This window comes from Myotis yumanensis, unplaced genomic scaffold (genome assembly GCF_028538775.1).
Source record: "Myotis yumanensis isolate MYYU_CA2020_CCGP unplaced genomic scaffold, mMyoYum1.0.hap1 SCAF_22, whole genome shotgun sequence".
NCBI classification, from domain to species: domain Eukaryota; kingdom Metazoa; phylum Chordata; class Mammalia; order Chiroptera; family Vespertilionidae; genus Myotis; species Myotis yumanensis.
Window position 1 is genome coordinate 8,570,202 of NW_027223773.1, and position 15,462 is coordinate 8,585,663.

Sequence of the window (15,462 nt, forward strand, 5' to 3'; positions counted from 1 at the left end):
GTAAGAACAGTTTGTCAATTCTTAGCTAATAAGCTCCCCTTCTTGACAAAATGGTCTATTAAATAATCCAGGTTAAAAAACTGAGAATTCACTATATATATATATATATATATATATATATATATATATATATATATATAGTTATGTATACACATGTAGATTATATTAAATCTATACTATAGCGTATATACTATAGTATACATATAGGACGATATAGTATATATCCTATGGTATATATTAGGATCTGAATACATGTATACAAATACATACATGTAGCTTCTACAGTCAATAATATGTTCAAAGTAATTGATTAAGATAATGTGTCAGTCTTTTCAATAAAGTGACTAGTTGTTTCAGTTTATCACTTCATTTTGCTAGTGAAGTTGGTTATATGGTCCACTTACTAAACTCTTAGTAGGAGGCCCTGGCAGATGCTCTTATCTAATTACTCTAGTAATGTGTTAAACATCTTCACCAATTGGAGGAAGGATGATGGAGCCAGAGGCTATGAAGTAAAAGGCCAGAGAAAACTTTAAATTTGCTGTGGCTACAGTCTACTCCCATAAACACTTGTGTTTGTGGGTTGTTTTTTTAAAAAATATATTTTTATTGATTTCAGAGGAAGGGAGAGGGAGCGAGAGATAGAAACAACGATGAGAGAGAATCATGGATCGGCTGCCTCCTGTACACCCCCTACTGGGGATTGAGACTGCAACCCAGGCTTGTGTCCTTGACCAGAATCAAACCTGGCACCCTTCAGTCGGCAGGCTGACTCTCTATCTACTGACCCCAACCAGCTAGGGCTTATGTGTGTGTTTTTAAAGAGCTATTTAAATTTTACTCTCATCCTGATCAATATGAATTGCAGGCAAATTGGGAGACATTCTGGTCAAATTTTGTCGTGGTTTTGTTTTTTTTAAAAGCTACATCTATTGTTTTTTAGTGCAAGCACATAGGTATATTAAGAACCATAAAATCACCAAATTCTGCCAGTATTTAATGACATTTTATAATATAGTATATCAGTTCTGACTTAAAAGAATAATGTTATATAATATAAACTTGCATTAATATGTGCATAAAAATATTCAATAGGACCTATAGTTTTTGCAGGAAAGTATTCCAAGGGTTAAGTGAATAGCACAGTGGTTTTAAATCCTTGTTTAAAATATGCCCCTTCTTAGAAAAAAAAAAAGAGAGAAGAAAAATGATGGGTATTCACATGATTGACAACCTTTCCAAATAGAAGTGTTGCTATAATTAAGCAATAATGTATGAGTGAGTGTACATTATGACAAATTGGAAGCTTGGCTGATTAGATTGAGCATATAAGTTGTCAGTATAATTATCATATTTTAATCATTTTTCTCCATTTTTTATAACAGCATTGTCTTCAGCCTCATTTGGTGCTTATTAGATTGATATTCTAAGAGGAATTGTACAACATAAAACATGTCCTTAAACAGGATGAACTTTAGATAAGGCTTTGGGAACGTCTATAAACATTTATAATGATGGCTGTTACGTTGCTACCTTCTTCTAGCCCCTGTTTGGCTTTGTGCAAAAGTGGAGATTTCTTTTCAAGATAAAGTGGGTAATCTTGAGCCTATATGTCTCCGTGAAACATCGCTATATTTCAATAGAAGCAGCCAAAATATTTATTAAAACTGCCTTCCCCATATAGGGTTTTCCCCATCCACTGCCTGTTCTTATCTGCAGACAGATCTTTCGGATGCTAACTCAATCCTTAGAGAGGCTCCTTTGCTTCTCTTGCTTGGTTTGACTCTCTGCAATCAGAAAGGTTGAATCTGCAAGACACACAGGAAAGGCACTTTGCGGGGAGGAGGGAGATGGAGGTGAGGGTGCAGCTTCTACTTCCTCCCCAGTGAGGAGAGGATGCTAAAGGGAATGGCAAGACACCACTTAGTAACCAAGTTTTAAATTTCAGAGCCTGAAAACAGATTATCCTCACGCTATGACATGGACATTTAGGAAGCACATTAAGTGACTTGAATGTCTATATTTTTAAAATATTTTTTATTGATTTCAGAGAGGCAGCGAGAGGGAGAGATAAGAAACATCAACGATGAGAGAGAATCATTGATCGGCTGCCTCCTGCATGCCCCCCACTGAAGATCCAGCCCACAACCCAGGCATGTGACCTGACGGGGAATCGAACTGTGACCTCCTGGTTCACAGGTCAACGCTTAACCACTAAGCAACACCCACCAGGCAGCCACTTGAATATTAATGTTCCTTTTCTTGCCCCAAATCAGGATGCTAGCTCTAAGTAGTCCCAGCAATCCCTCCTCCTACCATGGGGATAAAGACTTCACCAGGCTTCCAGGTCTCTGCTTTTGTCCTGGCGAGTCGCAATGAGTTAGAATCGCCGGAAATGTAGGGTTTAGGGTGTATAAGAATGTGCACGTCTAGAACATGGTATAGTCTTATTTTCTCCAGTAGTTCAGGCTCGAAGAGAGATATGAGGGCTTTAAGGACCTCCTTCCAAAGAGGCATTGCCTTACCTTAACGAGTGTGTGAGGTACGATATTTTCTCATTTATTCATAATCTTTGACTGAAGTCCCCACTCCCCACCACCACCACCAATGGAACTTGTTAGAGACGTTTGTTGTATGGACGTGAATGATGTGACGGTAACGTCATCACTACCTTACAGTAAGAGTGGTCTGGACCACTAGTCAGTTAGCATCCTAGCAAATCCACCCGTCTCTGGCAGTAAGTGGAGAACACATCACTCCTCAAGATGCCCAAATAGCTAGACCAGGGGTCCTCAAACTTTTTAAAATGGGGGCCAGTTCACTGTCCCTCAGACCGTTGGAGGGCCGGACTATAGTTTAAAAAAAAAACTATGAACAAATTCCTATGCACACTGCACATATCTTATTTTGAAGTAAAAAAACAAAATGGGAACAAATACAATATTTGTATTTGCATGTGGCCCGTGGGCCGTAGTTTGAGGACCCCTAGGCTAGACTCACAAACTGCATTTCTGTTGTCCATAAGCCCACTTTTAAAAAGATTTAGGAATTACATTGAGATTGTCTATATTTTTATTAATGTTTTTCCCTCCATCAATGCAATGCATAAAACATCACAGTGTTTTACATTTTGTCCTGAATGACATGGTCTTGGTCATTGACATGTCTGTTCTACCGTGGTTGATTTCACTGTTTCTTAATTTTATAGTTACATCTAACATTTTACTTCTAATTGTATAAAACAGTGGTCTTATACCAAAATAGGAAGGGTTATATTGTTTAGACACTTTATGGCTCTAAGGTCTAGACTCAACTTTTTAAAAATATGTCTTGCCAGAACCGGTTTGGCTCAGTGGATAGAGCGTCCGCCTGCGGACTCAAGGGTCCCAGGTTCGATTCTGGTCAAGGGCATGTACCTTGGTTGCGGGCACATCCCCAGTGGGGGGCGTGCAGGAGGCAGCTGATCGATATTTCTCTCTCATTGATGTTTCTGGCTCTCTGTCCCTCTCCCTTCCTCTCTGTAAAAAATCAATAAAATATATTTTCAAAAATATGTCTTTATCGATTTTAGTGTAAGGAAGGGAAGGGAATAGAGAGATAGAAACATTGATGAGAAAAACATTGATCAGCTGCCTCGTGCATGCCCCCTACTGGGGATTGAGCCCACAATCCAGGAAGATGACCTCCTGGTTCAGAGGTCAGTGCTCAACCACTGAGCAACACTGGCCAGGCTACACTCAACACTTTTTAATTAAATCTTTATTGTTGAAAGTATTGCATATGTCCCCCTCTTACCCCCCCCCCCCCCCATTGACCCCTTCTAGCCTGATCCCACCCGTCACCCCAGGCCTTCACCACCCCATTGTCTGTGACCATGGGTTATGCATATATGCATACAAGTTCTTTGGTTGATCTCTTCCCATCCACCCACCTTCCCTCTGAGATTCCACAGTCTGTTCTATGCTTCTATATCTGTGGATTTATTTTCTTCAACAGTTTATTTTGTTCATTAGATTCTACATATGAGTGAGACCATGTGATACTTGTCTTTCTCTGACTGGCTTATGTCACTTAGCATGATGCTCTCCATGTCCCTCCATGCTGTCTCAAAGGGTAAGAGATCCTTCTTTTTTATGGCTGCATAGTTTTCCATGGCATACATGTACCACAGCTTTGTATCCACTCATTTACGGATGGGCACTTCAGCTGTTTCCAGATCTTAGCTATTGTAAATTGTGCTGCTAGGAGCATAGGGATGCATACCTTCTTTCTGATCGGTGTTTTGGGTTTCTTAGGATATGTTCCTAGAATTGGAATCAATGGGTCATATGGCAGTTCCATCGTTAATTTTTTTGAGGAAACTCCGTACTGCTTTCCATAATGGCTGCACCAGTCTGCATTCTCACCACCAGTGTAGTAGGGTTCCCTTTTCTCCACATCCTTGCCAGCACTTGTCATGTGTTGATTTGTTGATGGTGGCTATTCTGACAGGTGTGAGGTGATACCTCATCATTGTTTTAATTTGCATCTCTCTGATGATCAGTGACTGAGCATTTTTCATATGTCTCTTGGCCTTCTGTATGTCCACCTTAGAGAAGTGTCTATTTAGGTCCTTTGCCCATTTTTTAATTGGATTGTTTGTCTTCCTTTTGTTAAGTCGTATGAGTTCCTTCTATATTTTGGATATTAACCCTTTATCAGATGTATCATTGCCAAATATGTTCTTCCATACAATGGGCTCCCTTTTCATTTTTTTTATGATTTCTTTTGCTGTGCAGCTTTTTATTTTGATGGATTCCCATTTGTTTATTTTCTTAGTTTCCTTTTCCCTAGCCGTGGTCGGCAAACTGTGGCTTGCGAGCCACATGCGGCTCTTTAGCCCCTTGAGTGTGGCTCTTCCTAAGCCTTAGGAGGACCCTAATTAAGTTAATAACAATGTACCTACCTATATAGTTTAAGTTTAAAAAATTTGGCTCTCAAAAGAAATTTCAATCGTACTGTTGATATTTGGCTCTGTTGACTAATGAGTTTGCCGACCACTGCCCTAAGGGATGTGTGTGCGAACATATTGCTACAAGAGGTGTCTGAGATTTTGCTGCCTATGGTTTCTTTTAGAATTTTTATGGCTTCACCATTTACATTTAAGTCTTTTATCCATTTTGAGTGTATTCTTGTGTCTGGTGTAAGTTGGTGGTCCAGTCTCCCCATTTTGGCTGCCTGTTTGGGTTTGTGTCTATGTATTGGAAGATCTGCTATGACACTCAATCTCTAGTGCAGGGCAATGTTAGATGCTGTTTCTGACTGACCCTGAGTCCCCTGTTTCGGGCTATCAGCGGCCCACCGCTTGTGGCTCCCTCTGCTGGGGCTGGGTGCCCTTGGAAAGGACCAAGAGGTGCCCCGTGGCCTGCTTATTTTAGCCCTGGGCCCAGAAGGAGGTCAGGCAAAGACTGAAAGCCTCCAGAGATCTGCCTCTGCCTGCAGTCTCACTGTTCTCATCGGTCCCAGGCTATCAACCATAGGGTGGGGCAATTGCCTTCCCCCCCAGGAAAAAACTGCCTAGATAGCAAAGGTCAGAAGGAGAAAGCTGTCCTCCACAGGATGAGGGAATTACTCAGCCCAGGAGACGGGGTGGCTACCCTCTGAGCTCCAGCCCCAGAACCCCCAACCCTGGACTCTCTTCACACAGCTCCAGTCCACTCTGCCCTCCCTTTGAAGGAGTCCAAGGTGAGTGGCTGCACACAAAATTTTGTGTGTTGACCCTTTAAGAGGATGCCTGCATTTCCAGCCGTCTCTCCCTGGCAGACAGCAACCCTGCTGCTTTTCACAGCCAGATGTTCTGTGGGCACCTTTCTCAGTTCTGATGCTCTGGGCTGGGCAGCCCAGCTTGGGGTTTAGACCCCAGAGTTCTCAGTGGGAACCCCCACAGCTGAGATATCGCTCTGGGACTTCAGCCCGGCCAACCCGTTCACGCCTCTGCACTTCCTACCAGTCTCCATTCCGTCTCTACTCTCCATCCTTGTTTATCAGGGTTCTCTCCAGCTAGCCTTCAGTTGATTTTAAGGGTGTTTTTTTCTGTATTTTAGTTGTATTTTTTTCTGTATTTTAGTTGTATTTCCACTTCGGTCCTGGGACAGTGTCAGTGTAGCTTCCACTTACTCTGATGCCATTTCAAATCTAGACTCAACACGTTTAATGTAGAAACAGCATCAGCTGCTTATGGAAAAATGGAAATGGCACCGAACTCCTGGTAGATCTTCACATGACGTGACCATCATCAGGCCTCTTTCACTATGAAAAGGGCATCCCGATCTCGGGACTGTAATGCCACGTGGGGAGGAGTCTCATGTTGTACGTACACACCTACAAGGTCTTTTTTAAAAAATATATTTTACTGATTGATTTTTTACAGAGAGGAAGGGAGAGAGATAGAGAGTTAGAAACATCAATGAGCGAGAAGCATCGATCAGCTGCCTCGTGCACACCCCCTACTGGGGATGTGCCCACAACCAAGGTACATGCCCTTGACTGGAATCGAACCTGAGACTTTTCAGTTCCTAGGTCAACGCTCTACCTACTGAGCCATACCAGCTAGGGCTGCAAGGTCTTTTTGACACCCGTCCCCCCACCCCGGCTTCTCCGCTTGGGTCTCCTGGAATTTGCATACAGGTTCTCTCTTCAAGCCTTGTCCTCCATCCTCCGGTAACATTCACAGATTTGCAGGGAAAATGAAATACTGCAGCGACCTTTTTAATTCCCCCGACTTTTTACAATCTTGGAGAAGTTAACGCAACAGCAGGAGTTTAATCATATTCACGGACGTAAAAGACAAAATAAGGCACCTCGGCCTTCTGAGGGCAATGTGACCTCCAGGCATCAGACACTGTCCCTTGGGAAGCGGAAGCCGAGCTTGCGTGTGTCTCTCACGACGACACATGGCTCTATCCCGGGCTGTCACCCCCGTCTGCCGCTCACACGCCCGCATCTGGTCTCTACCTTGAACTTCCTCCTGCATTCCCTGTTTCTTTCCTAAGCACGTCATCTTGATTGATTCAGAATGCTGTTGATTCACAGGTATCTCATTTTGGAAATGTATCCTGATACACTGGATACGTGAAGTCTTTCCAATACCAGGGACCCTGTGGACATGGCCCTCGATGCCAGATTCTCTCTCATTTGTTTACACGGGTGTCTAACAACCGGTGGTGATTCTTAAAATCAAACGCAGTGGTTCCTGCGATTCCCTGGGGGTCTCGCAGCGCCCGATCATTTAGCCAAGTGTCATTCCGTGTGCTGTTTAGTCTTGGGTCTCAGTTGTTGTGCAGTTGGGTTGATGGATGAGATGGCCTAAGGAAAAGTCGGAAAGAAAGAAAAAGGAAAAAAAAGAACAGTATTCTTCTCAGAGCAGATCGGCTCTCTCAAATCCCCCTCCACACGGCCATTGTCATCGAGGTGATGGATGGAGAATCCCATCGGCTCTGAGCTGTTGGTCAGCCTGATAGGGAACAGCAGTCCTTACGGCCCTCACCATGTTCCTGCAAACCGTCCTGAGAGGTCAGCAGCTGGACATCTGTGCGCTAGAGACGGGCTTCTGCCCTTCCGACGCGCGCGAGATTGTCAGTTTGCGTGTCACCAGGGTTTTGCTTTAGGGGTAGTCGCCTCTGAAAAGCAGAGCACTGGATGGCTCACGTTCCGTAACTACTTCCAAGTCTTCAATCGAGCTCTGCTAACGAATGTAGGTGTGTTAGTGCGCCTGGGAAATCGATATTAATTTTTTCAGCTTGTAAACACTGTCTGCTGAGTGTGTTTTGTGAATTACACGGAGTCTTGCTGCCCTTCCAAGTCACTGTTACCCTCTCAGACACGGGTCCCCATGAAAGCTGGAGGGACAGATGGATGGACTACACATGATTTACCTTTTATTTTTTAAAAATATATTTTTATTTATTTCAGAGAGGAAGGGGAGAGGGAGATAGAAACATCAATGTTGAGAGAGAATCATTGATGGGTTGCCCCCTGCACACTCCTCACTGGGGATGGAGCCCGCAACCCGAGCATGTGCTCTTGACTGGAATCGAACCTGGGACCTTTCAGTCCGCAGACCGATGCTCAATCCACTGAGCCAAACCGGCTAGGGCACCTTTTATTTTAAATGTTTAACTTTTAAATATATTTTTATTGGTTTCAGAGAGCAAGGGGAGAGGGAGAGAGAGATAGAAACATCAATATTGAGAATCATTGATTGGTTGCCCGCCCCCCCACCACCACTGGGGATAGAGCCTGCAACCCGGGTATGTGCCAGACTGGGAATCGAACCAGCGATCCCCTGGTTCCTGGGTTGATGTTCAACTGCTGAACCAACCGGCTGGGCTATGTGATTTATCTTTAGGTCTGATGTTAGTCGGCTCCAGGCATGATATGTTATAGATGCTTGAAAGAAAGATTTTTATTTCTCTTTATACTGTGAAACAGATTTCCAGGAAATCATCAATTAACTCAAACATAGGCCATGTTAGCATAGACCAAAATCGAGTATGGTTGCAAGAATATATATTTAGTGAATTGATAGTCATCTTAATCTTTGATAAATATTTAAACTCTAAAATATCATCTATTCCTTATCATTGACCTGAAGATTTTTGACAAGGGAGTCCTTTCTATTTAAAATTGCTTATTTCTTGGTTGAGCTGGAAGATACTGAAAGGAAAAAAAAAAAAAGGTGTCATTGCTATGATCTGAGACTGGGGAACTTCAGGCTCCATAAATTTGTTTTATTTGATTTAGATGAGGCAGCAGGTAATGTAACTGGACACAGTTGACAAGAAATTATTTTTTATTTAAAGAGCTATTTGAAGAACACGCTCATTAAAGAAAATTTAGGGGGAAAGTAGAAATGTAAGTGGAACGTACAAATACACAGATAGTTCTGTCACCCATATAGGCAATATGTGACTAATATTTTAGAAGTGCCTTTTGGAATAGACCAAGGCAAGAAGTGGCAGGCATATTTTAATGTTTTGAAAACAAAAAATATTAAGATTGAAGGTCAGTAACAAACTTGGGGGGAAAACAAAATTTTAAAAGCAAATCCTTATAACAACAGTTGATTTTTAGCCTGATTACGTCTAGTTATAAATATATATATGTTATGATCAACAACTTTGTGTGATATGACTGGTGGCATGGATTATTTAATTTCAGAAGCGATGCATCTGATTATTTAAATGTTTATGTTAGAAATAAGCAAGCCCTCAAAACACACAAAACTGAGAATTATCTTATTAGGAAAAATACAAAATCAATCCAATCTTTCAAAAGACCAGAGAAAAATGGGAACAAAATAAAATTTCAGCAGATGGTGGTAACATCCAGTCTTATCTGTAAGTAAACCAGATGTCATAGGCTCTTCTTGGTAGACTGTCCTCATGCCTTGTGACTCTGTTGAGGCCATCCATGTTGTCGTATCTACAAAAACAAACACACACAAGTCCAATTTCACAAGTGTTTCTACGTCGAGGACCTCTTGTGGGGTGATGCAGAAGGGGGTAACATTGTACATCTGTTTGAATCGCCACCACCTGGGGCTTCCTCTCTTCCGGACCAGGTTTCACTTTGGTTCTTTTTGATCTTGTACTTCTTCAGGTATTGTGCTGGACACGTGTTATGACCATAATATGTTTAATGATCTGTCTTCTGTTTGTGTGGACATGAGAGCTAGGATTATCACCTTGCAGAGTGAACAGACAATGCCAGTAATGTTTTAGTCAAAGAGGGAAATAAGTGTATGTGTATGTGTGTGTGTGTGTGAGAGAGTGAGAGAGAGTGAGAGTGTGAGAGAGAGAGAGAGAGAGAGAGAGAGAGAGAGAGAGAGAGAGAGAAGAGCGCGAACGAACATATTGGGAGAGGAATTAGGTAGAAATTGACCTGGGTTTGTAGTCCCATAGAGCAAATGGTACCTGGTGAGAATGGACCAGCAAGACAGGTTTTCAGGTCATTACAAGAAAGATCTTCTTAAAAACAAGAGCTTTCCCACAATGACTCAGGTTGCCTCAATATGTGAATCTCCTGAGGTGGAAATGCTAGCAGGAGCCACGTGAGTCTCTCGCAGGGATGATCTAGAACGAGATTACATGAACTCTAAACTCCCTTCTGACACCACGAGTCTAATTCTAGTAAGGTGTCAATTCTAAATGGAGTGGCTAAGGGCAAATGACACTAAAAAAAAATTAGTTTAATTGAAAATGAACATGTTAAATTAGCAGCTACTATACGCAGACATGGTTCTAGCCATTTTGGAAAATGGCAAAAAGATCCCTGTCCTTAAGGAGTTTAGATGCTAGTGAGGGAGATAGAGGACAAACAAGTAAGAGAATCACACAAAATGATTTTAGATAGTGGTTAGTGCTATGGGAAAAAAACAGGCTACTGTACAGAGAGTGACTGGGGTTGGGGCCGGCTAACATTAGATGAACCATCAAACAAGAAATACATATGTTTAATAACAGCCTGTATTGTATTTCAGTAGCATTTCTAGAAAAAACAATTTCCAGGACATACTTAGTGTTGGCACTGCAAAACGTTAACATTATCTCTGGGATGCTGGTTCTGTGGATTAGATGGATACCAAAGAGGGGAGGCAGCACCCTGATCTGGAGAACTTAGAACCATTTGGGTTTAAAAAAAGTTTGTTCTTGCCCTAACTGGTTTGACTCAGTGGACAGAGCGTCGGCCTGAGGACTGAAGGGTCCCAGGTTTGATTCCAGTCAAGGGCATGTACCTTGGTTGCAGGTACGTCCCCAGTGGTGGTGGTGGTGGGGGCAGGGTGTGCAGGAGGCAGCTGATCGATGTTTCTCTCTCATTGATGTTTCTAACTTTCTACCCCTCTCCCTTCCTCTCTGTAAAAAATCAGTAAAATATATTTTTTAAAAAGTTCTTATTCTGATATAGCAATATTTTTAAAGTATTAAAATATGAATAATGTTCAGTCATCAGAGGAAATGCCTTAGTAATATTTCAGAAACTAGATTTTTCTATTGCTTATTATTCATTTTCTTTTTAAAATTGTGATTGTGATTCACTTACTGCATAATTGAAGCAGGGTTACTGTTAGATAGTATAAACATATTTCACTGTAGTGGGCTGTTAGTCTTAGGACATAGTTTGCTGAACCAATTTTGTGATTCTGTGGACCGTTTAATAAAAAGGTGGTATCATGGCTAAGAGCACATTACTTCTCAATGCTTCTTTCCTATGAATTGTCTTTTTAATGTTTATCAGGAACGAAGGTTAACTTTGAACTGAAAGTTGAAAATCTTTATGTTGTCATTCTTTATGTTCTCGTTTAAAAATGACTAACTGTCTTGGTGAAGTTTAAATGTTTTTATTTGTTTATTGGGGAGATTTAGAAGAGGTTCATTTATTTTTCAAAGGTGTAGTATGAAAATAACTTTCTATAAGTCAAGTATTAAACTATTTCTAAATGAACATTATTTTACAAATAACTGCAAACTAATATTTCCATCCTATTTTTAATAATATCTTGAACACAAACGTTACTTAGGAAATAGAAATATAGAAGAGGACTCATGGTAAAATCATTCAGAGGAGGTTATGTTCAGTATCTAAAAGATAGAAAGAATTCTCTTTCTAACTTTTTATTTGTTTTTTATTCTATAAAAGCCAGGAGATGCCTTCGCTTCTGATGCTCCCCTTTCCTGCCACCAGGTGGCAGACTTTTACTGCAAATCTAAATTCCTGCCTGGCAGTGTAGATACAGGTATTTTATTTGTAAATGCTCACTGTCCCGAAATCATTTCTCTTTTTCAATTCCAGCACACGACTTAAAAACTTGCCTTTGAATTGAATTCGTAGACATTGATTTAGTCCGTTTCAGACCCACACTCACAGTTTCTATGTAAGTACTCCTCTTCCGGTTCCCTCTTGTGAGATTTGTATTTATTTTGAGATGTCTGTTTTTATTCATACATGCACATCAATAATAGAACTCTTCGTTTGAAAAGAAGTGACATAAATTTATGGCAAAAATAAGGCTATGTTTAAAACAACATAGAAAAAAATGGAAAATGAAAATTTAAGAATATAAAAAGTGTGTTTTTTTTAAATTTGAAAAAAACCTGGTGGGAAAATACTATGTGAGTATATTTTTTACATGAAATCTAACTATTGCATGGGTGTTATTTTTCACTAATATCTAAAAATATATATGCCAAAATTCCTAATTTTCTTATTGGAGAAATAAGTATAATTTGATTTAGCATATTTAACTTAACATTTTTAAATGGCAAAAATTAAACAGAGTTCTATACTTTTTATTTTGTATATACTTTGGCTCAAATAAATAAAAGTTATTAAAATTACATATAACTCACTCAGTAAAAGAATACATTTATATTGTGTTGAGAATATTGAATTCAGTGTAAGACTATATTTCATGTGTTTAAAGGATCAGGATTTTAATTTTTGTATATAATGCCTGAAATTAAATAGTAATATAGTCTAAGAAACAATATGTAAAAATAATCAAAGAACATCAGTATTGCAGTTTTTATGTATATTAAGACTTTAATAGGTGCTGGTTTAATTAATATCTGATTCTATGTGATGCATAATCTAAATAAGAAGTGTGTGATTGAAACAGGATAAACCAGAAAAAAGCAGATCTTGTTTTAGATCATTCACAACAGTTTTGTGTTTTTTTAACACGACACATAAACCCTATCATAAGCGTACGCACTGAAGTATCTTAGAAAATTGGTAAGGGCATATAATAGCCACTAGAATTTATGTTTCTGCTGTGGCATTTACAATAGTAAATTGTAAAATTACTAAATAACTAGTTATGACAAATTAACAAAGGACAGTTATATGAAAAGAAAGAAAATCAAGCAGAACTTGCTGGAATGTGCATGAGGGAACTCCATTATTTAAACCCAGTCTCCCTATCCTGCTAGAATCTGCCTGCCTCTGGGCAGTGTTATAAAAAAATAGTGAAATTAATGTTTTTCTCCTCCTTTGGTTCGGTGAAAACTTTGCATTCCATTGTTCTCCCCAGTTGGAAAATATCCATTTACAAGAATTGCTAAAACTGACCATGGGTTGTCCTAATTTCTTTCTTGATTGTTTTTTATTTTGAAAGAGTTTAAAATACAAATACAAAAAAAATGACTTTATTTTTCATTGTTCATACCGTTATTTCTCAATCACAAATATATTGCCATTTCGTGAAATGTGCTTCTGGAATCTTCCTCTTTTTGACATAAACTAGACAAATTTATCATCGATTTTTACCTTTAATGGGGCTACTAGGTGTCCCTTTTGATGCCTCTTTCAATCTGACCTCTTTTAACGAATATCCACACGTACCTTAGGACGTGGATAAAACTTCGCTTTCCCTGATAGTCAGGAGTTAACCCTCATTATTGAGACTCTGGTCAAATTTTCATTTTAGAATCCCGAGTCTGCTTTCGCATGATATACGCAGGGGCTCTGCTTACAATAATTGATTCATCCCACACTTCAAACCCACTGATCACACTACAGGTATGGGAAGGCATCGTAGCTGTGGCAGGGTCGACTTACATCAGAGAGAGAGAGAGAGAAAAAAAGGATGGAGACACCACCTACCCCCTTTAGATTCCTGCAAAATGTGAAAGAATTAGGTCATATCATGTATCAAAATAAAATGACCTTTCTAGACTCAAATATAAAAGAGTAAAACATACATCATCTGAGCCATATTTGCCTGCTTGAGAAGGAAAATATTCCCAACTTCATTATCTTTCTGCACCTATTTTTCCGTTAGTAATTTTACAGTGTTAAAGGGACTGAAACACAGTTTGGACTTAAATGCTTAGGTTTAAGTGAGAGTCCACAGAGAAGCCGTCAGTTCTAAGAACCCCAAATATGAAATATAGTATTTTAAGTGAACTGGCTGAATATTATGAACAAACTGGCATGTAGATGCCCTATTTCTTTATTCCAGATTCTCTTCTAGGAAAACAAATACAAATATTTTTAAAGTCAATTGATCCTATTACCTATGATCACTCTCCCGAACACTTTGTTTTTACTGAATTTTTACCAAAATCCCCCAAAATGGACACCGACAGAGCTGCCTTTATATCCTAGTATTCTGAATATTTAATAAGATAGAGGCTCTTTGGTGAAGGAAGGACTGGTTATACAAAGCAAACCGAAGTAGCATTTTTATTTCATAAATCATTTAAGGGCTAGTAAGGAAAGAAGGAATGTTTTTTTTACTTTTGTTCATTTCATGGAACTTTCATTATTATTGCGAAGCTTAAAAGCAATCATTAAGAGTAACAGTGTCATTTTCTTCACAGTGGGAAACATGTTTTGTAAAGGGAAGGGGATGTTTCTCTAAGAAGCATTCCGAAGCCGCCGCAAAGAGCTACATGAACTGAACACTGCAAGAATCAGGTTGAGTCCACTTAAAGTTTATTGCGTATGAAACGTATTCTGAGCTAATAGAACGGTGCCTGCGAATTACCATCTCCTGCTACGGGAGGGCGTTTATCTGGTGGGAAAAAGAAACTTGGAGTTTTCCTGTCAACTGTGAATATTCTTGATTTGGCTGAGGGGAGCCCATCTCCCAATCCTCATATCTTCCCGTGAAAGGAAATCTAATTCATTAACTTTTCCAAACGCTTTAAAAGTTTCTTTTCATCCGGGACCACTTTGACCTTCGTTATCTATACCACTCGAGAGATCAGAAATACAAATCACAATAAGTGATAGCCTTTCGTTTGTAGCTCAGAAGCCAACTCTAAAGGTAAATTATCTCTGTACCGAAATACCCATATTCTAAATGAACTGTGAGGCGCGTGATACTGTGATGACGGGTATTCTCAGACCAGCGTCGTGTTATTTTTAAATGTTTTGATTTTTTAAATGTGAGACAAAGTAGTTTCTAAAATGGTGTTCATAACAAAATGTGTTTTTAAAAATAGTTTCTAAAATGGCGTTCGTAGCAAAATGTGTTTTTAAATGTCCTTAGAGAATTTACTTGTCTCTCTTCTCTCATTTATGTGTTTAAGCCAAATATTAAAAGCAAAGCTAACAAATGAACAATCCTTAGCATAAAAATAATTGTGTGTTTTTTTCAGGTTTTATTTCAAAATTATGGGAGAAATAAGTCCTTTTAGGCCTGGACAAAAATGAATTAAATTTACATATATGCCTTTTTACTGAATAATCTCTTAATACTTAGAACATGAGTATAAAATGCATTCTAAATAATTCAGTGGGTAATATCAGATGCATTTACCAAGAAATTTTAATCACTAACTAGAACTATTTTTATTTAATATTGCAAATAAAAATCATCATTTAAAAGGTTTACAGTTCATTTGTTACAAAATCATCACGTTATAAGCCAAGTAATGTAATGCAGAGTATTGATAGAAAGAGAATGGGATTCTTGTG

At 39.3% G+C, this 15,462-nt stretch overlaps 1 protein-coding gene and 1 long non-coding RNA gene across 3 annotated transcripts in view; one reads left to right on the plus strand and one right to left on the minus strand.

Annotated features, from left to right (window-relative positions):
* The window catches only part of LOC138999235 (uncharacterized), a 71,749-nt gene that overhangs the window by 46,794 nt on the left and 9,493 nt on the right, over positions 1–15,462 (plus strand). Inside the window, exons 3-4 of one of the 2 annotated variants that reach the window (XR_011469340.1) lie at positions 11,830–11,911; positions 14,361–14,809. This is a non-coding gene — a long non-coding RNA (uncharacterized lncRNA). The remainder of the gene's footprint in view (positions 1–11,829; positions 11,912–14,360; positions 14,810–15,462) is intronic. The other variant, XR_011469341.1, reaches the window with a different exon arrangement.
* SPATA17 (spermatogenesis associated 17) overlaps positions 8,819–15,462 on the minus strand; it is a 186,763-nt gene continuing 180,119 nt past the window's right edge. Inside the window, exon 12 of the transcript XR_011469311.1 lies at positions 8,819–9,462. The gene's annotated coding sequence lies outside the window, so the exon portion shown is untranslated. The remainder of the gene's footprint in view (positions 9,463–15,462) is intronic.